Genomic DNA, 22,869 nt, shown 5'->3' with positions numbered 1-22,869 from the left:
ATTATTAAAGGTATTATTGTTGTGTTGTCTATTTTTGTAGGCTCCTTTGGTCGATTAGAAAGGTAAGCTATCCAGTGTCATCGACAGGAGCAGGATTTATACTACTACAATTTGTTTAACTGTGCAAGATAATAAGATATTCTCCGAAGTATTTATTTATTCATCTATTTTTGTAGTCTTACTCCCAGCTTCTTCACCGGGGAATTTCGCTCATGACCAAATAGGCAGAAGGTAAATTTTCCAAAACCACATACAGTACAACTATGTAGCTTCATAGTAGAGTTTAAGATCTTATTTTCAGCTCAAGCAATCTTCGAGTTATTGCCTACAAATATTTTATCCAAATTGCATGTTTTCAATTTCACGTGCATGCTTCCATACCTCTTAAAAGAAATTTGTTACTGCCGGAGCTTTTATGTTTCACAGCTTTCCCCTGCAAATATATGTTTGAATTTCAGTCTGATCAGACCGTCGCTCGATATCTTACAGAGGGTCAATGTTCATTTCATTTCTATATATGATCCTGGTTGTCCTATGTTTGCAATTTCACTGGGTCACCAATATGCTGGAATTCAAGTATTTGATAGAGATAGGGATACATGCTATGGTTAGAAGAATGCTAGGTTGTGAACATGAGCCTGTTTTAGTCTACTATTTGTTCAACTATGTACTCTATTCTTAGAACTAGAAGTATTATCTATCCTTTCCCTATTTTTTCAGTCATACTCTTATCTTTTATTTTCTTTTTACCAATGAGTTTTTCTCATGACTAAATTGACAAAAGGTAAATCCTCTAAAACCACGCATAGTATTAATATGCAGGTTAGTTCGGTTTGTGGTTGCTAAATAAAATTTGGCTTACCTCTCAAGTAGACATTTGTATGTCTAGAGCTATTCAAAGGCTTGGTTTTCCTATGCATATTATTATTTTTAATATTTATTTCATGAATTCATTTTACCTATTATATGTACAATTACTTGACTAGATTTGAATAAAATCAGAGTAATTACAAAGTTCCATATAAAGAGTGTTTTGTTCATTTACTATTCAATTATCATGGGTACGCTTCGGTAAATAATTGTCGTACCTAAGCACACATGCATTTTCTACCTTGGCACAAGGTCCTTATTTATTAGCTCGGATGGTCCAAAGTTCCATGAAGTTGCCTTTATAATCCTTTTGTTTCTTTTTAGTATGCATATAAAATTTGGTCAAAGACAATCTTTGTCAACTTTGACTAAGTTTATAGAAAAAAAATCTACATTCACAATATGAAATCAATAATATTATATGCATCATGAAATTAATTTTCATACCGAAAGATATGAACTTCTGTCTCCAAGTGGGTTCCATCTAATGGAGATGTCAAGATATACGTCGATGTTCATACGCATTTTTACCCTTATGAAAAAGATTGTTACCTTATTCCCATGGGTTATGACCCTGTATATATTGGTAGACCTGCCAAACTATGTAGCAATGTTTATGTACGTCGATCATGTGCGTGTGGATAGTTCTTCCATAGTGCCTTTGATACCTTTTCATTCTCCATTTAATAGTCATCACTAAAACTTTCAAGTTATCCCTTTTAAAAAAATCTAGCCCGTGTGAATGCACGGGTTGACGACTAGTTACTCTTAAACCATTCAAAATTAGAAAACACTTTCAAGATGAAAAGGTAACGCATTTTCGTAAGCTTTCCAACGCCATATCATATGCCTCCATTGGATTAGCCGTTTAGAAATGACATCGAAAAAACGAACTCAGCTGTTCGGTTTACGAAATTTTACGTTTTTTCAAATTACTCTTTAACCATATGGAATTAGAGAAAACTTTCAACATGTGGAAGGCGCGGTTTTGCAGAAGCTTTCCAACGCCATATTATATGCCTCATTCCAATAAACGGTTTAGAAATGCGATCAAAAATACGATTCACGTTTTTTGTGCGAAGAAAAAACGGTTTTCAAAACTGCCCTTAACCCGCTTATATTTTGCCAAAAAATTAAGTTGGGTCATGATATTGGTGTCCATAGCGCTCCAATGGTATATCTCAACCCCCATTTGGGCAATGTTGGCGGAAGTTCAACTTAGTTCACAGGGAAGTTCAACGTACTACTAGCGGGGCAGGTCAGGTTGTGATCAGAATATTATTCAGATCCCGTGATCAGAATAGTGTGTGTGTGTGTGTGTGTCTATATATATATATAAGGGGATAATTATTTACAGAGAAACTTTCATGAAAAATTCTACATTGTTTCCGTGAGAATGAACACAAGTGCTCAAGGTCGACCCTCACTTCTTCAATGCATAACTTTCCAATCACTTCTCTTTTTGAAAAACTTTTTAGGCATGAGAGTCAAGTATTTTTTATTTTTTTTGGTATTTTCATTATTTTAATTTTTTTGTATGTTTCACCCACAACTAAACAGAAACAAAAAGGAAAAACAAAATCTACTTAGTGAAGAAAGCAAACAAGCATACACGAGAATATCAACCCCACGCTATTGCTCCCCGACAACGGCGCCAGAAAAGAGCTTGATAATCCCCAAGTGCAAGGAATCATTGTAGCAATTTCCAAAGGTGGAAGTGATAAGTATGGAGTGTCAAACCCACAAGGAGCTAAAGGTAAGATCAATATTCTCTCAAGCCCTATCTGCCACTGATACGACTCTACGTACACTGAATGTTTGCTTCCAACTAGCAACGAGAAATAAAACTATGTTGTGGGTATGAAGAGGATAACTTTGTATGATATTGGAGAGCTAAAATATAAAAGTAGGTGTTGTTATCATGAAGTTAGAATATATTACCAAATATTATAAATAGCGAGTGTAGAATAATGATGGATCGGTGTGCGGAATTGTCCTAGGCAATCGTTAACAAGACCGGTAATCACTATTGCAGTTTCATATGAGGGAGATGCATAAGCTAAAATACTTTCTCTACTTGGATCATATGCACTTATGATTGGAACTCTAGCAAGCATCCGCAACTACTAAAGATCATCAAGGTAAAACCCAACCATAGCATTAAAGCATCAAGTCCTCTTTATCCCATACGCAACAACCCCCTTACTCGGGTTTGTGTTTCAGTCACTCACGCAACCCACTATAAGCGAATCATAAACATATTGCAACACCCTACAACGGGAATCCCTCACGCTTGCGCGACGCGGAGGGCACCATAGGACAGCACCAAAGTAAAACATATAACTCATACCAATCTAGATCATCAATCAACCCAAAGACAAAGGATATCTACTCAAAACATCATAGGATGGCAACACATCATCGGATCATAATATGTGGCATAAAGCACCATGTTCAAGTAGGGATTACAGCGGGGTGCGGGAGAGTGGACTGCGTAAAAGATATGAGGATGGTGATGTTGATGAAGACGATCACCGCGGCGATGATTCCCCTCCCGATGGCACTACGATGCCACGAAGAGAGAGGAGGAGAGGTTCTCCCCCTTGTGCTTCCTCCTCCATGGCCTCCCCTTGGATGGGAAGAGGTTCTCCCTCTGGTCCTTGGCCTTCATGACGATAATGGCCCCTCCGGGATCCTCCTCCATGCCCTCCGGTGATTATGGCCCCCTCCGGCAGGGTGCCAGAGAGGGCCTAGATTGGTTTTGGTGGCTACAGAGGCTTCTGTCGGCGGAACTCCCAATCTAGGTTAATTTTCCGAGGTTTCTGTATTTATAGGAATTTTTTGCGTTGGTCTCATGTCAAGGAGGTGCCCGAGGCATCCACGAGGCAGGCCCACGTGCCTGGGGGGGCGCCCCCACCCTCTTGGATGCCCCGGGACTCTCCTGGCCCTACTCTTTTACTCCGGGGTCTTATTTTGGTCCATAAAAATCGTCAAAAATTAGCACATCAATTGGACTCTGTTTGATATTCCTTTTTTGTAAAACTCAAAAACAAGGAAAAAACAGGAACTGGCACTGGGCACTAGATTAATAGGTTAGTCCCAAAAACCATATAAAATAGCTTTAAAACATCTAGGGTTGATAATATAATAGCACGAATACTTCATAAATTATAGATACATTGGAGACGTATCACCCTCCGAGGCGCCGCTCGGTGCTGTTGCCGGCGGAACCGCAACCGGAGTCCGTGGGCCACGTGTATCGCCCTGCAAAGAAGCAAGTAGCGGAGGCGGCTACTAGCCATGGCTCCATGGGAGGAACAAGCAGATCCGCGCCATAGACACTTCCCTTGGCCAGCGACGATGACAAGGCCCTCCGCACTGCCATTTGCCTCTCGTACACGTCCACAGTGATGGACGCCCGCTGAGGGAGTCCTGGATTAGGGGGTCTCCGGACAACCGGACTATATCCTTTGGCCGGACTGTTGGACTATGAAGATACAAGATTGAAGACTTCGTCCTGTGTCCGGATGGGACTTTCCTTGGCGTGGAAGGCAAGCTTGGAAATACGGATATGTGGATCTCCTCCCTTGTAACCAACTCTGTGTAACCCTAGCCCCCTCCGGTGTCTATATAAACTGGAGGGTTTAGTCCGTAGGACAACAACAATCATACCATAGGCTAGCTTCTAGGGTTTAGCCTCTACGATCTCGTGGTAGATCAACTCTTGTAATACTCATATCATCAAGATAAATCAAGCAGGACGTAGGGTATTACCTCCATCAAGAGGGCCCGAACCTGGGTAAACATCGTGTCCCCTGCCTCCTGTTACCATCCTCCTTAGATGCACAGTTCGGGACCCCCTACACGAGATTCACCAGTTTTAACACTCACATTGGTGCTTTCATTGAGAGTTCCACTGTGCCGTCACCATAAGGCTTGATGGCTCCTTCGAGCATCAGTAACGATGCAGTCCAGGGTGAGGTTTTCCTTCCAGGACAGATCCTCGTATTCGGCGGCTTCACACTGCGGGCCAACTCGCTTGGCCATCTGGAGCAGATCGAGAGCTATGCCCCTGGCCATCAGGTCAGGTTCAGAAACCTAAACTACACTGCCGACATCCACGGAGACTTTATCTTCGATGGATTCGAGCCCATGTCAGGTGCGCCGCACAATCACGACGAGCATGATTTAGCTATGCCGTCAGAAAGTGTTCAGGAGATCACACCTACAACTACTCCAGCCTTCAATCCGGAGCAAATTGCGCCATCCGAGGACGGAGGGATAGACTCCGCCATGGATGCCGCACTCTCAGTGGCGATGGAGCCGGATACTGACTTCACCCCTTACGAGAGCCGTGTTGCCGAAACACTGGATTTGTCTCCGGCCACGGACTCCGAGCCGCCTGCATCCGTGCCTATCGAACCCGATTGGGCGCCGATCATGGAGTTCACCTCCGTGGATATCTTTCAGCACTCACCTTTCGGCGACGTGCTAAATTCATTAAGGCCTCTCTCCTTGTCAGGAGAACCTTGGCCGAACTATGTCCAGCTAGAATGGGATGCGGACGACGAAGAAATTCGCTGCCCACCCACCACCCACTTAGTAGCCACTATCGACGATTTAACCGACATGCTCGACTTCGACTCCGAAGACATCGACGGTATGGACGACGATGCAGGAGACGAACAGGAACCACCGCCCACAGGGCACTGGATCGCCACCTCATCATATGATATATATATATATATATATATATACATGGTGGACACCCCCAAAGAAGGTAATGGCAATGAGACGGCGGAGGATGACCCCTCCAAGAAGCAACCCAAGCGCCGACGTCAGCGGCGCCGCTCTAAGTCCCGCCATAGCAAAAGTAGTGATACCGGCACAAGAGACAATAACACTCCGGATAGTGCCGAAGACAACAACAATCCCCTCCAGCATGATGTAGAGCGGGAGGGTGAACAAGCTAGCCCTCCAGAGCAGGCAACAGATGGAGAATCGGACGAGGACAATTACATGCCTCTCTTCGAAGACGAGGTGAGCCTCGGCGACGAAGAATTTATCGTTCCTGAGGATCCCGTCGAGCAGGAGCGCTTCAAGCGCCGGCTTATGGCCACAGCAAATAGCTTGAAGAAAAAGCAACAACAGCTTCAAGCTGATCAAGACTTGCTAGCAGACAGATGGACCGAAGTCCTTGCGGCCGAGGAATACGAACTCGAGCGCCCCTCCAAGAGTTACCCAAAGCGTAGGTTGCTACCTCACCTCGAGGAGGAAGCATTGAAACCTACGTCACCAGTGTACGATGCGGCTGACCGGCCACCTCGTGGCCGAGCCAGAGAGGCGTTTCAGCCTGAAGTTTAGCCTGCACCTCGCTGCCACTCAAACAAAAATACCAAGGCCCGGGGCAACACACGGGACCTGCGAGACATATTGGACAGCAGGGCAAAACATGCAAGGTCGATATACGGGTCACGGGGGGCGCGCGCCAACGCAGGACGATGACCGTCACGCCGAATACACTAATAGTAAATCCGGTCGGGCCGAATAGAGTAAACAAGACTCAAATGAACTGCTCGTGATATAGCCCGGCACAGAGGCGCCGCACACCCCCTATGCTTCACTGATGAAGTTATGGATCACGAATTCCCGGAGGGTTTTAAACCCGTAAATACCGAATCGTATGATGGTACAACAGATCCCACTGTATGGATTGAGGATTTTCTCCTCCACATCCACATGGCCCGCGGTGATGATCTGCATGCCATCAAGTACTTCCCACTAAACCTCAAAGGACCAGCTCGGCATTGGCTGAATAGCTTGCCAGCAGACTCCGTCGGCAGTTGGGAGGATCTGGAAGACGCATTCCTTGACAACTTCCAGGGCACTTATGTGCGACCACCAGATGCTGATGACTTGAGCCATATAACTCAGCAGCCAGGGGAATCGGCCAGGCAATTCTGGACACGGTTCCTAACTAAGAAAAACCAAATTGTCGACTGTCCTGATGCAGAGGCCTTAGCGGCATTCAAGCATAACATCCGTGACGAGTGGCTCGCCGGGCACCTCGGCCAGGAGAAGCCGAAGTCTATGGCAGCCCTCACGACACTTATGGACCGCTTTTGCATGGGCGAGGATAGCTGGCTGGCTCGCAGCAACAACACATCAAGGAATATGGGCACTTCGGATACCAAAGATGCCAACGACAGACCACTTTGTAACAGACAAAAGCGTCGCAACAACGGTGATAATACCGATGATACGGCAGTCAATGCCGGATTCAGAGGCACTAGATCCGGTCAGTGGAAAAAGCCATTCAAAAGAAGTACTCCGGGCCCGTCCAGTTTGGATTGCATACTTGATCGCTTGTGTCAAATCCACGGCACCCCCTATAAGCCAGCCAATCACACCAACAGAGAATGCTGGATGTTCAAGCAGGCCGGCAAGTTAAATGCCGAAAACAAGGACAAGGGGCTGCATAGTGATGACGAGGAGGAGCCCCGGCCGCCGAACACGGGAGGACAGAAGAGGTTCCCCCCACAAGTGAAGACGGCGAACATGATATACGCAACCCACATTCCCAAGAGTGAACGGAAGCGTGCACTAAGGGACGTCTATGCGATGGAGCCCGTCGCCCCAAAGTTCAATCCATGGTCTCCTTGTCCGATCACCTTCGATCGTAGGGACCAGCCCACTAGTATCCATCATGGCAGATCCGCCGCACTGGTCCTAGACCCCATCATTGATGGATTTCACCTCACTCGAGTCCTTATGGGCAGCGGCGGCAGCCTGAACCTGCTCTATCAGGACACAGTGCACAAAATTGGGTATAGATCCCTCGAGGATCAAACCCACCAAAACCACCTTTAAGGGCGTCATCCCAGGTGTAGAGGCCCATTGCACAGGCTCAATCACAATGGAAGTGGTCTTCGGATCTCCGGACAACTTCCGAAGCGAGGAGTTAATATTTGATATCGTCCCGTTCCGTAGTGTCTATCACGCATTGCTCGGGCGAACCGCATTTGCAAAATTCAATGCGGTACCGCATTACGCATACCTCAAGCTCAAGATGCCAGGACCTAGGGGGTCATAACAGTCAATGGAAACACAGAACGCTCGCTCCGCATGGAAGAGCACACTGCGGCCCTCACAGCAGAAGCACAAAGCAGCCTTTTAAGGCAAACCACCAATTCGGCGATATAGCCCCTGGACACCGTCAAACGAGTCCGGAGTAAACCGCAACAGGATCGCCTAGCACGTTCAGAGCTCGCCTAGCAATTCGGCCCCCGTCCCAGTCCCAGTCAAGCGACAAAATCCGTGCGGCGCGTACATAATTACGCACTGAAAATACCATGGGCATAGGCGGGGGCACGATCAGGGCATGTCCCGCAAGGCGGCTTAACCGCCCTAGGGGCTGCATACCTTTATTATTTTTTCTCTTTCAGGACCTTACTCTCTGGAAGCACTTTCCGGCAGTACGATTGCCGGACACATTATAGGAAGAAACAACCAAGGAGGCAAGAAGCTAAGATGTACAAGGGAACCCCCAGGTGGTCTCTAATAATAATAGATATAACCGCTTTTTACTATCCATACGCAGCATGCCCTTGGATAGGACATGTCAAATAGTCCTATTTTCTGCTTATCGCACTACTTGTATCAGTAGGCTTCGACGTATTATTTAAATAACAATGCGTAGCATTAGTCTATAATTGCATTATCCATCCCTTTTTTCTTATATGTTCATTTACAACAACTTGCACCCGTACATTCCGGTACGGTCAGTACGCCAGGGGCTTTCGTTTACCCCATAATACGACGTGAGAAGTCCAAACACTTTCGACAGTGCGGCACCCCGAACTTATAGCACTATATGCATCAGCTCCGAATCATGTCTTGGGTCAATAGTTGGGTTTTCCCGGCTCCCATGTTTTGGTACCTTACGTTCCTCTATATCGGCTAAGGTAGCGCTGGGAGAACTACTGCGATTGTGTCCCGGTTCTTCCGGACGAGCACCTCAGTAGAGAAAGCCGATAACTTACTGTCATGATAAGGCGAGAGCTGGTCGCTGTTCGAGAGGTCTCAAGTCCTTAAAGACTTTTTCCTCTTCGGGCGAGGAGTCGGCCTTGCCCGACTTAGGCGTATATAGCGCCCCAAATTCGGCCTTCCGAATACTAGGGGCTTTGCCAAAATTTAAAATTGTAGACTTTTATGGCTAAGTGAGAGTGATAAAGCCTTATAGTCCGATTGCGTGGTTCGTTGCGCTAAACACCTCCCTCGAAGGACCCAAAATTGGGATAAAGAGTGCTCAGGTTTATCCCGAACACCCCAGTACAAGTTACATGGGGGCAGAAGCCGACGACTGGCCAACTCTCAGATTTTATAAACGGCCGCACAGAAGGTGATATTTTAAATTCAAAAAGCGTTGCATAGCGCAAATGAACTCGTTTCATATTACAGGATCCCATGAGCATGTTCATTCGAAAATTACATCTCTGGCACATTCCTCCACCACAAGGTGGGAACCCTTCAGGACACTGTCATAATACATTTTGGGGCAGCGATGCTCCTTGCCCTCCAGCGGCCCCTCCTTCACCAGCTTAACGGTGTCCAGCTTCGCCCAGTGCACCTTTGCCCGGGCAAAAGCCCTGCGCGCACCCTCGATGCAGACGGACCGCTTTATGACTTCAAAACATGGGCAAGCGTCCACAAGCCGCCTCACCAGACTGAAGTAGCTGCTAGCAGGGGATCGCCAGGCCACATCCGGACTATAAGACCCTTCATGGCCTGTTCGGCCGCCTTGTGAAGCTCGACCAGTTTCTTTAGCTAGTCGCTCAAGGGCATTGGGTGTTCGGTCCTAGTATACTGAGACCAAAACAAATTTTTCGTTGAGCTCCCCTCCTTAGCTCGGTAAAACTCTGCGGCATCCAGTACGCTGCGGGGAAGATCTGCAAACGCTCCTGGAGAGCTCCGAACTCGGGTAAGTAAAAGGAAAGTTTCCTTCACATGCTTGATTTGTATAATGAATGCCTTACCCGCTGCTATCTTCTTCACCGCATCAATCTCCTGGAGGGCCTTGTGGGCTTCAGCCTTGGCGCTCCATGCGCTTTCGAGCGCCTTCGCAAGCTCGGACTCTCGCGTCTTAGAGTCAAGTTCCAAGGACTCGTGTTTTTTGGCGAGAGCCTCGAGCTCTTGCTGCACCTCGCCTACCTGGGCTTCTTGCTTTTCCCTCTCAATGCGCTCCTTGGCCGCTTTGTCTTTGGCCTTGGACAGTGCCTTCTTCAGGGTCGCCACCTCGGTCGTGGCCCCTGGCAAATTCATGATGATCCTATTACTTTACAACCGAATTTCTTTTTAATATATAGACAAGGTATTGCTTACCTTTGCTCTCCTCGAGCTGCCTCTTGGTAAGGCCGAGCTCTTTCTCGGACCGCTCAAGGTCCTGCTTCAGTGCAGCGACCTCCGCAGTATGTGCGGTAGTGGTCAGCAGTGAAGCCTGCATATGCACATAGGCATATTCTGATTAGACTCCTGAGTCATTATTTGATCCTCTATTCGTCCTTTCTTAGTGAACGCCAAACAGAGCATCAGGGGCTACTGTCTATGCGGTAATATTTTCCTATATTTTGATTGCTTACCTCAAAGCATGTTAGGAGGCTGGCGCAAGCTTCGGTCAGTCCGTTTTTGGTGGACCGAACCTTCTCGATCACCGCACTCATGATAGTGCGGTGCTCTTCGTTGATGAAAGCGCCGTGAAGCGCTTCCAGCAAGTTGTCCGGTGCCTCTGGATGGACAGAGGCCACCTGCACGGGCGACTCACCCCTCTTAACGGGGGATCACTTGCCGGAGTCCAGAACCACCGAAGGTTCCGGCGCAGTGTTCGGCTGGGGGCCGAACTTGGAGCCCGTGGGAGTCTTGCTCCCTTTGCACCCAGGGTACGGAAGGTCACCTCGAGGCGCCCCCAGGACTACCTCCCCTCGGCATGATGCCTTTTTAGACAAGACCTCGACGTTGTCCGTAGGGCAATGGGTGGAGGCGGTCGGAACTGAATTGCTATTCATATCCGACGAGTCCAAATAACCGTCTGATGAAGATACGTCAAGACGGGCTCGAGACGGACTGCATAATCATATTCGGTGTAAGGAGAAGCTATGCAATAAAACATACCATGAATTACTATGGTGTCTGGATACTTACGACTTCGCCAGGGGCTTCTCCCTGGGTAACCACTCGTCGTCGTTGTAGGCAGTCGCCGTGGAGCAGTCCGGAAGGAGGGTCCTTGCCTTCTTGGACCATTCGGCCTCCCCGGTTGGGGCGGCCTTCCTTTTCTTGTCTCCCCTAGCTGGGGGTGGAGAACTTTCCTCTTCCTCCTCCTTGTTTTCGTGGGAGGAGGGCGCATCCGAGTTATCGGACGATGAGTCCGATATAACCTTGCGCCGGAGACCCTTTTGGGTCCCCGTGGCCTTCTTCTTGGCCTTCTTCGCCGACACCTCGTAAGGCACCGGAACTAGCATCTCCGTTAGGAGAGCATCTGCAGGATCTTCAAGCAGGGGGCTGGGCAATTGATCTGCTCCACCGTCTCTACCCAGTCTTGTTAACGGGATGGAAGCTTAGATTCCGCACATGATTAAACTAGGGCAAATAAATATCCTGTGAGATATAAAAACTTACCGGATTGGCATGGCGCTTTGCGCTGAGTCCGCGGTCCTCGGTAAGGGGAGGAGGTACCTTGGCGCCCTTGAACAACACCTTCCAGATGTCCTTGTGTGTTGTGTCGAAGAGCTCTCGCAGCGTCTGGTGCTTGGCCAGGTCAAACTCCCACAAATTGAATGCCCGTCGTTGACACGGGAGGATCCAGCGAAAGAGCATGACCTGGACCATGTTGACGAGCTTGATTTTCTTGCTCCTCATGTTCTTGATGCAGGTCTGGAGTCCGGTCAGCTCTACCGGGGAACCCCAGGACAGGCCCTTCTCTTTCCAGGAGGTAAGCCGCGTGGGGATTCCGCATCGAAATTCGGGGGCCGCCACCCAGTTGGTGTCGCGCGGCTCGGTGATGTAGAACCACCCCGATTGCCATCCCTTTATGGTCTCCACATAGGAGCCTTCGAGCCAGGTGGCATTAGGTATTTTGCCCACCATGGCGCCTCCGCACTCCGCTTGTTGGCTGACTACCACCTTCGTTTAACATCTTAGGTCTTCAGCCACAGGCCGAAGTGGGGCCTGATGCGGAGGAAGGCCTCGCACACGACGATAAATGCCGAGATGTTGAGGATGAAATTGGGGGCCAGATCATGAAAATCCGGCCCGTAGTAGAACATGAGCCCGCGGACAAACGGGTGAAGGGGAAATCACAGTCCGCAGACAAAGTGGGTAAGGAAAACTACCCTCTCATAGGGTGCGTGCGTAGGGACGATCTGCCCCGCATCTGGTAGCCGGTGTGCGATGTCCGCGGCCAGATATCCGGCTTCCCATAGCTTTGTGATGTGCTCCTCCATGATGGAGGAGACCATCCACTTGCATCCCGCTCTGGACATGCTTGGAGTGGTTTGAGAAGAAAGACACGAACTTGGGCGCTGGAGCTCGAGTGCGTGAGAATGGATAAGCAAGGAGGAAGAAGGCGTGGGTAAAAAGGGTGAATCTTTGTCCCTTTATAAGGGCGGAAGAGGCGATACGCCTCCCCACTTACCTGGTAAAATCGCTTATTCCCTGAATGCCGTAATTGATGGCGCGGTTGGGTTACCCATACCCGTATTGATGAGAATCCCGTGATAAGGGGACACGATCTCTGCTTTGACAAAACGTGTCAAGAAAACCGCCTCGCGATATGTGCAGTGCTGGTTGAGAAAAACGGTTCGAATAATGACTGGGCCGCAGTATGATGTTATGCTATCAAGCGTGTCAGCAGATTAGATTTGTGGAAATATTATTATCTCTACGGTGGTTTGTGGAACTTGTTTTGCAGAGCCGGACACTATCCTTGTGTCCAAAATCTTCCGTGGAGTATTCGGAGGAAGAACCCGCCTTGCAATACCGAAGACAAATCTGCGCGCCGGACTCATCGTCATTGAAGCCTGGTTCAGGGGCTACTGAGGGAGTCTTGGATTAGGGGGTCTCCGAACAGCCGGACTATATCCTTTGGTCGGACTGTTGGACTATGAAGATACAAGATTGAAGACTTCGTCCCGGGTACGGATGGGACTTTCCTTGGCGTGGAAGGCAAGCTTTGCAATACGGATATGTGGATCTCCTCCCTTGTAACCAACTCTGTGTAACCCTAGCCCCCTCCGGTGTCTATATAAACCAGAGGGTTTAGTCCGTAGGACAACAACAATCATACCATAGGCTAGCTTCTAGGGTTTAGCCTCTACGATCTCGTGGTAGATCAATTCTTGTAATACTCATATTATCAAGATCAATCAAGCAGGACGTAGGGTATTACCTCCATCAAGAGGGCCCGAACCTGGGTAAACATCGTGTCTCATGCCTCCTGTTACCATCCGCCTTAGATGCAAAGTTCGGGACCCCCTACCCGAGATCCGCCGGTTTTGACACCAACACCCGCCGTTGTCACCGCAAAGATGTGATGGCGCTCCGCGCGGCGCTGGAGGAGTCAGAGCGGTTGGCGAGGCAGCAGGCGACAAGAGCGGAGAGAGTCGCATGGCTCCAAGAGGAGCAGAACCGCGAAGCCCAGTGCATGGCGGACATCATCATCTCGTCCTCCTCCTCCGCTTTAGACAACGACGACGCGCCTGGAGCCACTGGCGCCTACACTGAGTCTAGCTGTCGAGATCCCAAGGGGAAGCATCCAACATGGAGGAAGTGATGAAATCCCCTCCCCCTCCTGATATTAGTTGATTTTTAGTACTGTTAAGTGATGAACTCGGGAGGCACTTTTGTATCAGAGTATCAGACTATGTTTATCTATGCTGGATTGATATGTTTTATGTTGAAGTACATAGAAACACCGTTTGCATGGTTTGGTATGAATTTGGGGTGTTCTATGTTGCAGTATGTAGAAACACTGTTTGCATGGTTTGGTATGAATTTGGGGTGGGGCATATGAGGGATGCGGCTATGGAACATGAGAAATGAGGTCTGTCCGGTCACCTTCAACGGACGCGTCGGCAGAATTAGGTGACTGACGGGGTCACCTACTATTGGTAGGGTTAAGGACCTGGCATCTAAGACCCACCTTGGGTCCCACATCATCATTAGAGGGTCCTCGGGCCATAGACGCATTCGGATGCGCACCATCAGAGATCCACTCAAATACATCGATGACACTCAGATGTCTCCCACCAGTCGGACCAGCCACGGCCACTCGGACGGAGAGACATAAGGGCGACGTGGGAGCTACAACGGTCAAATAGTCTTAAGTCGGACTTCAAGTACAGTCATGGCTATCGTTACCTGTAACTATCGTAGTCGTGGCTATGAACACCTGTAACTGCCATAGTTATAGTCATTAACATACCCTAGTAACATGGCAATGAAGAGGCTACAACGTACTCTATATAAGCGGCCCTCTTCCTCCATGGCAAGGGTTAAGCATTCCTTGTAATCATACACCCCAAGAGAAAACAAGCCTCAGGGCGTGAGAGGTAGGGCTATTACCTCCTCCGAGAGGGGCCTGAACCATAAAAACCGAGTAATACACTTGCGCCGTAGCTAGGCTCTGTCCCTCTTTCGTACCCCTAATACTCATTGTCAGGATCGTAACCTCGATAGTTGGCACCCACCATGGGGCTGCACGTCTAGCGATTATATGGCGCATGTGGTATTTTTCATCATCATCATGTTAGTCGGAAGCAAGATCCATTTTGGAGCGCTCAGCTTCATCGTCGATAACTCGGCGTGGCTCCAGGAGGGCCCGCTGGACGTGGAGTCGCTGCCCATCCGTGACGCAACGCACTTCCGCGCATCTTCATACAGAGTTCTCCTTTGATAGCCTTCGGTGCCATACCAAGTGACACCTCTCCTTCCTGCTGGTCATTGATGCAAGCACTCTGGGCGCTCGCGGCTCTAGCGCTGGATCAAGCACACCGTGGCCCTTCAGGCCGCAGCGGGGCATGTGGCGGCTCTTGAGCCTGATGAGCCTGCCCTTGACCTTTCTGATGGGCTCCACGAGGACTCTGCCGACGTGTCCGAGTGTGAGAGCATTGAGTCCACAGCCGAAGTCCTCATGGCTAGCACCGAGCAGCATGGACCCCCGAAGTACACTGGCCCCTGTGATGGGCACGTGGGCACTTGATACGTCTCCAACGTATCTATAATTTTTTTATTGGTCCATGCTATTGTAGTATCAATCTTGGATGTTTTATATGCAATTGTATGCAACTATATATCATTTTCCGGGACTAACCTATTAACCCAGTGCCAAGTGTCAGTTGCTGTTTTTTGCCTATTTTTGGTTTCCCAGAAATACAGGACCAAACGGAGTCCAACCACTATGAAACTTTTTGACAATTTTTTCTGGACAAGAGAGACTCTAGAAGCTTCGGGAGGAGGCCAGAAGGCAAATGAGGAGACAACAAGGCACTAGGGCGCGCCCAGGGGGTAGGCACTCCCTAGTACCTTGTGGGTCCCACGGGGCTTCGTCTAACCTAATTCCACCTCTATAAATTCTCTAAAATTGGTAAACCAATAGGGAGCCACCCAAAATACTTTTTCCACCGCTGCAAGTTTCTGTTGTTTTGTGATCCCATATGGAGGCCTTTTCCGGCACTTTGTCAAAGGGGGAATCGATCATGGAGGGCTTCTACACCAACCTTGCTACCCTCCAATGATGTGTGAGTAGCTCACCACAGACCTATGGTTCAATAGCTAGTAGCTTGATGGCTTCTTCTCTCTCTATTTTGAATACAATCTTCAACTCGATGTTCTTGGAGTTCTATCCAATGTAATCTTATTTTGCGGTGTGTTTTTGGTATTCGATAAATAGTGGGTTTATGATTAGATTATTCATGAGAAATATGTGAGTCTTTTTTGAATTCTTATATGCTTGATTATTATAGCTTTGTATTTCTCTCCGATCTATTATTTTGGTTTTGCTAATTAGATTGATTTATCTTGCAACGGGAGAGGTGCTTTGTAATGGGTTCAATCTCGTGGTGATCTATATCCGAGTGAAAGAAGGGGACAAGACAGCAATTGCAGCAAATGCATTCCAAATTTATCCAATATTCCCATGGCGATGACACTGCCATCCGTTTGTTCTGAATTAGGCATGTCCAATTTCAGAAATTGCAACTGAATTTTCCGACAAAACAATTGATCTTTAGGTCCAAACTTTCACTTGATTTATTAAGTCATATGTAGAGCACATTGACATATGATTTGTTTAAACCAACAAGCAATCACAGTGAATGGTTGATGTATCTGACAACTGGACATGGCCGATTTAAGATGCATCTTACTTATACTTTTGCACACTTGATGACCCACAAGTATGGGGGATCAATCTAGTCCTTTCGATAAGTAAGATTGTCAAACCCAACGAGGAACAAAAGGAAATGACAAGTGGTTTTCAGTAAGGTATTTTCTGCAAGCACTGAAATAGTCGGTAACAAGTAGTTTGATACACTACTAGGGAAAACCTTATACACAAAATCTTCGCAGCATCGTGGTACAGGAAGAGGTAGCAGTAGCGCGGGAACAAAACAAGTGCTACTGCTACTGATTTAGCAGTAGCGCGGCTCGGTGGAACCACGCTGCTAATAAATTCATCAGCCATTCCCGCCACCTGAGGTTTAGCAGTAGCACACTCCACGTAACCGCGCTACTGATAAAGTAATAGTAGTAGTGCGCGTTTTTTGGCTGACACTGATACGTCTCCAACATATCTATAATTTTTTATTGCTCCCTGCTATATTATCTACTATTTTGGACATTATTGGGCTTTATTATCCACTTTTATATTATTTCTGGGACTAACCTATTAACCGGAGGCCCAGCCCAGAATTGCTGTTTTTTGCCTGTTTTAGGGTTTCGAAGAAAAGGAATATCAAACGGAGTCCAAATGGAATGAAACCTTCGGGCACGTGACTTTCTCACCGAATACAACTCAGGAGACTTGGACCCTACGTTAAGCCAACTAACAGGAGGCCACGAGGTAGGGGCGCGCCTACCCCCCCCCAGGCGCGCGCTCCAACCTCGTGGGCCCCCTGTTGCTCCACTGACGTACTTCTTCCTCCTATATATACCCACGTACCCCCAAACGATCAGAACAGGAGCCAAAACCCTAATTCCAACGCCGTAACTTTCTGTATCCACGAGATCCCATCTTGGGGCCTGTTTCGGAGCTCCGCCGGAGGGGGCATCGATCACGGAGGGCTTCCACATCAACACCATAGCCCCTCCGATGAAGTGTGAGTAGTTTAGTTCAGACCTACGGGTCCATAGTTAGTAGCTAGATGGCTTCTTCTCTCTTTTTGGATCTCAATACAATGTTCACCCCCTCTCTTGTGGAGATCTATTCGATGTAATCTTCTTTTTGCGGTGTGTTTGTTGAGACCGATGAATTGTGGGTTTATGATCAAGTCTATCTATGAATAATATTTAATCTTCTCTGAATTCTTTTATGTATGATTGGTTATCTTTGCAAGTCTCTTCGAATTATCAATTTGGTTTGGCCTACTAGATTGATCTTTCTTGAAATGGGAGAAGTGCTTAGCTTTGGGTTCAATCTTGCGGTGTCCTTTCCCGGTGACAGTAAGGGCAGCAAGACACGTATTGTATTTTTGCCATCGAGGATAACAAGATGGGGTTTTCTTCATATTGCATGAGTCTATCCCTCTACATCATGTCATCTTGCTTAAGGCGTTACTCTGTTTTTGACTTAATACTCTAGATGCATGCTGGATAGCGGTCGATGAGTGGAGTAATAGTAGTAGATGCAGGCAGGAGTCGGTCTACTTGTCTCGGACGTGATGCCTATATACATGATCATACCTAGATATTCTCATAAGTATGCTTAATTCTATCAATTGCTCAACAGTAATTTGTTCACCCACCATAGAATACTTATGCTCTCGAGAGAAGCCACTAGTGAAACCTATTGCCCCCGGGTTTATCTTTATCATATTAATCTCCTACTACTTAGTTATTTACTTTGCTATTTACTTTGCCTTTATTTTACTTTGCATCTTTATCATAAAAATACCAAAAATATTATCTTATCATATCTATCAGATCTCACTCTCGTAAGTGGCCCTATAGGGATTGACAACCCCTATTTGCGTTGGTTGCGAGGATTTATTTGTTTTCTGCAGGTAAGAGGGACTCGCGCGTAGCCTCCTACTGGATTGATACCTTGGTTCTCAAAAACTGAGGGAAATACTTATGCTACTTTGCTGCATCATCCCTTCCTCTTCGGGGAAAACCAACGCAGTGCTAAAAGAGGTAGCAAGAAGGATTTCTGGCGCCGTTGCCGGGGAGGTCTATGCAAAAGTCAACATACCAAGTACCCATCACATACCCTTATCACCCGCATTACATTATTTGCCATTTGCCTCTCGTTTTCCTCTCCCCCCCAATTCACCCTTGCCGTTTTATTCACCCTCTCTCTCTATCCTCCCTCTCTTTCTCTATTTGCCCTTTTTGTCCGCTTGCTTTTTGTTTGCTTGTGTGTTAGTTTGCTTGCTTGTCGTTATGGCTAGTTCTTTACCCTCTGCCTCTATGTCTAAAATTGGGGATACTATTGTCGATAATAATTTTGATGCTCCTACTAAAGAACCCACTATCTCACATATAAAAAGATTCCGTGTTGGTAGTGGTAATATTATTGGAAAAGGAGTTATTCAAGATTTCTTTACTTGTGTCGGTGCTTTACCTTCTATGGGTAGTTCTATTCTTCATAGAACTAGTAGTCTTGCGGACGCTATTGCCATGCTTGTAGTTGAACTTGAGAGACAATTCATGCACATGCATCCTTCTATACAAAGGATTTTCCTAGAATTTTCTAATATTGAGCATTCTTCTGTTAAGCGTGTCGTTACTATCTTTTTGGCTCATGAGTTTCGATTCATAATAAAAGAGGTCAAAGAAATCTTTGCGCATTATAGGGTGGACACTTGCCCTCCTCCCATAGAGACTATTCTCTTTGATCAAGAAGAAATAATGTGTTTTCAATCTTTAGACTATGTTGCTTTCAATGAAAATCTTAGAAAAAGGGTTCCTACCAATGTTTTAGTTGATAGAATTTCTGAACTTAATGATGATTTGGCTATTCGAGATAATGAATTGGGATATTCTCTTGAATATAGGCTCACAAAGTTCTGTCAAAAGAATGCTTATAATGATGAATTGGTTGTGCAATATGAAGGACCAAAGGAGGAACCTATACCTCCCAAGGTTGATCTTGGAGACTTTTGTCCCAACAAATTTAGCCCTTTTGATTACTTTTGCTTGCCTCAAAGAAAACTTTCTGCTAAGAGTAGAGAATATGAAATGAGTTTTAACAATCTATCTTATTATTATGGCAATACCTAGATCTATTCGTGCTTGTTATGCCTAGCTAGGGGCGTTAAACGATAGCGCTTGTTGGGAGGCAACCCAATTTTATTTTATTCCTTGCTATTTGCTCCTGCTTAGTAATAAATAAATTATTTAGCCTCTGTTTTGGTTGTGTTTTTTTGTGTTTAATTAGTGTTTGTGCCAAGTAGAACCGTTGGGAGGACTTGGGGAAAGTCTTGTTGAACTTGCTGTAAAAAACAGAAACTTTAGCGCTCACGAGGACTGCTGTAATTTTTATTTGGAAAGTGCTATTTAGTTAATTCTTTTTGAATATGATTAATAGATAAATTCCTCACGTCCAGATATTTATTTTAGAATTTTTGGGGTTCCAGATCTTGCGCTAGCTACATATTACTACAGACTGTTCTGTTTTTGACAGATTCTGTTTTGCGTGTGTTGTTTGCTTATTTTGATGAATCTATGGCTAGTAAATTGGTTTATAAACCATATAGAAGTTGGAGTACAGTAGGTATAACACCCATATAAATAAATAATGAGTTCATTACAGTACCTTGAAGTGGTATTTTGTTTTCTTTCGCTAACGAGCTCACGAGATTTTCTACTTTAAGTTTTGTGTTGTGAAGTTTTCAAGTTTTGGGTAAAGATTTGATGGATTATGGAACAAGGAGTGGCAAGAGCCTAAGCTTGGGGATGCCCATGGCACCCCCAAGATAATCTAAGGACACCTAAAAGCCAAAGCTTGGGGATGCCCCAGAAGGCATCCCCTCTTTCGTCTACTTCTATCGGTAACTTTACTTGGAGCTATATTTTTATTTACCACATGATATGTGTTTTACTTGGAGCGTCTTGTATGATTTGAGTCTTTGCTTATTAGTTTACCACAATCATCCTTGCTGTACACATCTTTTGAGAGAGCCATACATGATTTGGAATTTGTTAGAATATTCTATGTGCTTCGCTTATATCTTTTGAGTTATATAATTTTGCTCTAGTGCTTCACTTATATCTTTTAGAGCACAGTGGTGGATTTGTTTTATAGAAACTATTGATCTCTCATGATTCACTTAGATTATTTTGAGAGTCTTAATAGCATGGTAATTTGCTTAAAATCCTAATATGCTTGGTATGCAAGATTAATAATAAAACTTTCTTATGAGTGTGTTGAATACTAAGAGAAGTTTGATGCTTGATGATTGTTTTGAGACATGGAGGTAATAATATCAAAGTCGTGCTAGTTGAGTAGTTGTGAAATTGAGAAATACTTGTGTTGAGGTTTGCAAGTCCCGTAGCATGCACGTATGGTAAACGTTATGCAACAAATTTGAAACATGAGGTGTTATTTAATTGTCTTCCTTATGAGTGGCGGTCGGGGACGAGCGATGGTCTTTCCCTACCAATGTATCCCCCTAGGAGCATGCACGTAGTACCGAGGTTTTTGATGAATTGTATATTTTTGCAATAAGTATGTGAGTTATTTATGACTAATGTTGAGTCCATGGATTATACGCATTCTCACCCTTCCATCCTTGCTAGCCTCTTCGGTACCATGCATTGCCCTTTCTCACATTGAGAGTTGGCGCAAACTTCGCCGGTGCATCCAAACCCCGTGATATGATATGCTCTTTCACACATAAACCTCCTTATATCTTCCTCAAAACAGCCACCATACCTACCTATTATGGCATTTCCATAGCCATTCCGAGATATATTGCCATGCAACTTTCCATCATTCCGTTCATCATGACACATTCATCATTGTCACATTGCTTAGCATGATCATGTAGTTGAGATAGTATTTGTGGCAAAGCCACCGTTCATAATTCTTTCAGACATGTCACTCTTGGTTCATTGCATATCCCGGTACACCGTCGAAGGCATTCATATAGAGTCATCTTTGTTCTAGTATCGAGTTGTAATCATTGAGTTGTAAATAAATAGAAGTGTGATGATCATCATTTTCTAGAGCATTGTCCCAAGTGAGGAATATAAAAAAGTAGGAAAGGCCATAAAAAAGAGAATGCCCAAAAAAGAGAAAGGAAAAAAAAGAGAAAAGACCCCAAAAAAATGAGAGAAAAAGAGAGAAGGGACAATGTTACTATCCTTTGCCACACTTGTGCTTCAAAGTAGCACCATGATCTTCATAGTAGAGAATCTCTCATGTTATCACTTTCATATACTAGTGGGATTTTTCATTATAGAACTTGGCTTGTATATTCCAACAATGGGCCTCCTCAAGTGCCCTAGGTCTTCGTGAGCAAAAAAGTTGGATGCACACCCACTAGTTTCTTTTGTTGAGCTTTCATACATTTATAGCTCTAGTGCATCCATTGCATGGCAATCCCTACTCCTTGCATTAACATCAATCGGTGGGCATATCCATAGCCCATTGATTAGCCTCGTTGATGTGAGACTTTCTCCTTGTTGTCTTCTCCACATAACCCCCCTCATTATATTCTATTCCACCTACAGTGCTATGTCCATGGCTCGCGCTCATATATTGCGTGAAAGTTTATAGGTTTGAGATTACTAAAGTATGAAACAATTGCTTGGCTTGTCATCGGGATTGTGCATGATGATAGCATTCTTGTGTGACGAAAATGAAACATGACTAAACCATATGATTTTGTAGGGATGAACTTTCTTTGGCCATGTTATTTTGAGAAGACATAATTGCTTAGTTAGTATGCTTGAAGTATTATCATTTTTATGTCAATATGAACTTTTGTCTTAAATCTTTCGGATCTGAATATTCATACCACAATTAAGAAGAATTACATTAAAATTATGCCAAGTAGCACTCCACATCAAAAATTCTGTTTTTATCATTTACCTACTCGAGGACGAGCAGGAATTAAGCTTGGGGATGCTTGATACGTCTCCAACGTATCTATAATTTTTGATTGCTCCATGCTATATTATCTACTGTTTTGGACATTATTGGGCTTTATTATCCACTTTTATATTATTTTTGGGACTAACCTATTAACCGGAGCCCAGCCTAGAATTGTTGTTTTTTGCCTGTTTTAGGGTTTCGAAGAAAAGGAATATCAAATGGAGTCCAAACGGAATGAAACCTTCGGGAACGTGACTTTCTCACCGAATACAACTCAGGAGACTTCGACCCTACGTCAAGCCAACTAACAGGAGGCCACGAGGTAGGGGGCGCGCCTGCCCCCCCCCCCCAAGCGCGCCCTCCACCCTCGTGGGCCCCTGTTGCTCCACCGACGTACTTCTTCCTCCTATATATACCCACGTACCCCCAAACGATCAGAACAAGAGCCAAAACCCTAATTCCACCACTATAACTTTCTGTATCCACGAGATCCCATCTTGGGGCCTGTTCCGGAGCTCCGCCGGAGGGGGCATCGATCACGGAGGGCTTCTACATCAACACCATAGCCCCTCCGATGAAGTGTGAGTAGTTTACTTCAGACCTACGGGTCCATAGTTAGTAGCTAGATGGCTTCTCCTCTCTTTTTGGATCTCAATACAATGTTCTCCCCCTCTCTTGTGGAGATCTATTCG

The sequence above is a fragment of the Triticum urartu genome, chromosome 7 (assembly GCF_003073215.2).
Source record: "Triticum urartu cultivar G1812 chromosome 7, Tu2.1, whole genome shotgun sequence".
Taxonomy (NCBI): domain Eukaryota; kingdom Viridiplantae; phylum Streptophyta; class Magnoliopsida; order Poales; family Poaceae; genus Triticum; species Triticum urartu.
The sequence above is the reverse complement of the archived record's forward strand: the minus strand, read 5'-3'. Positions refer to the sequence as shown.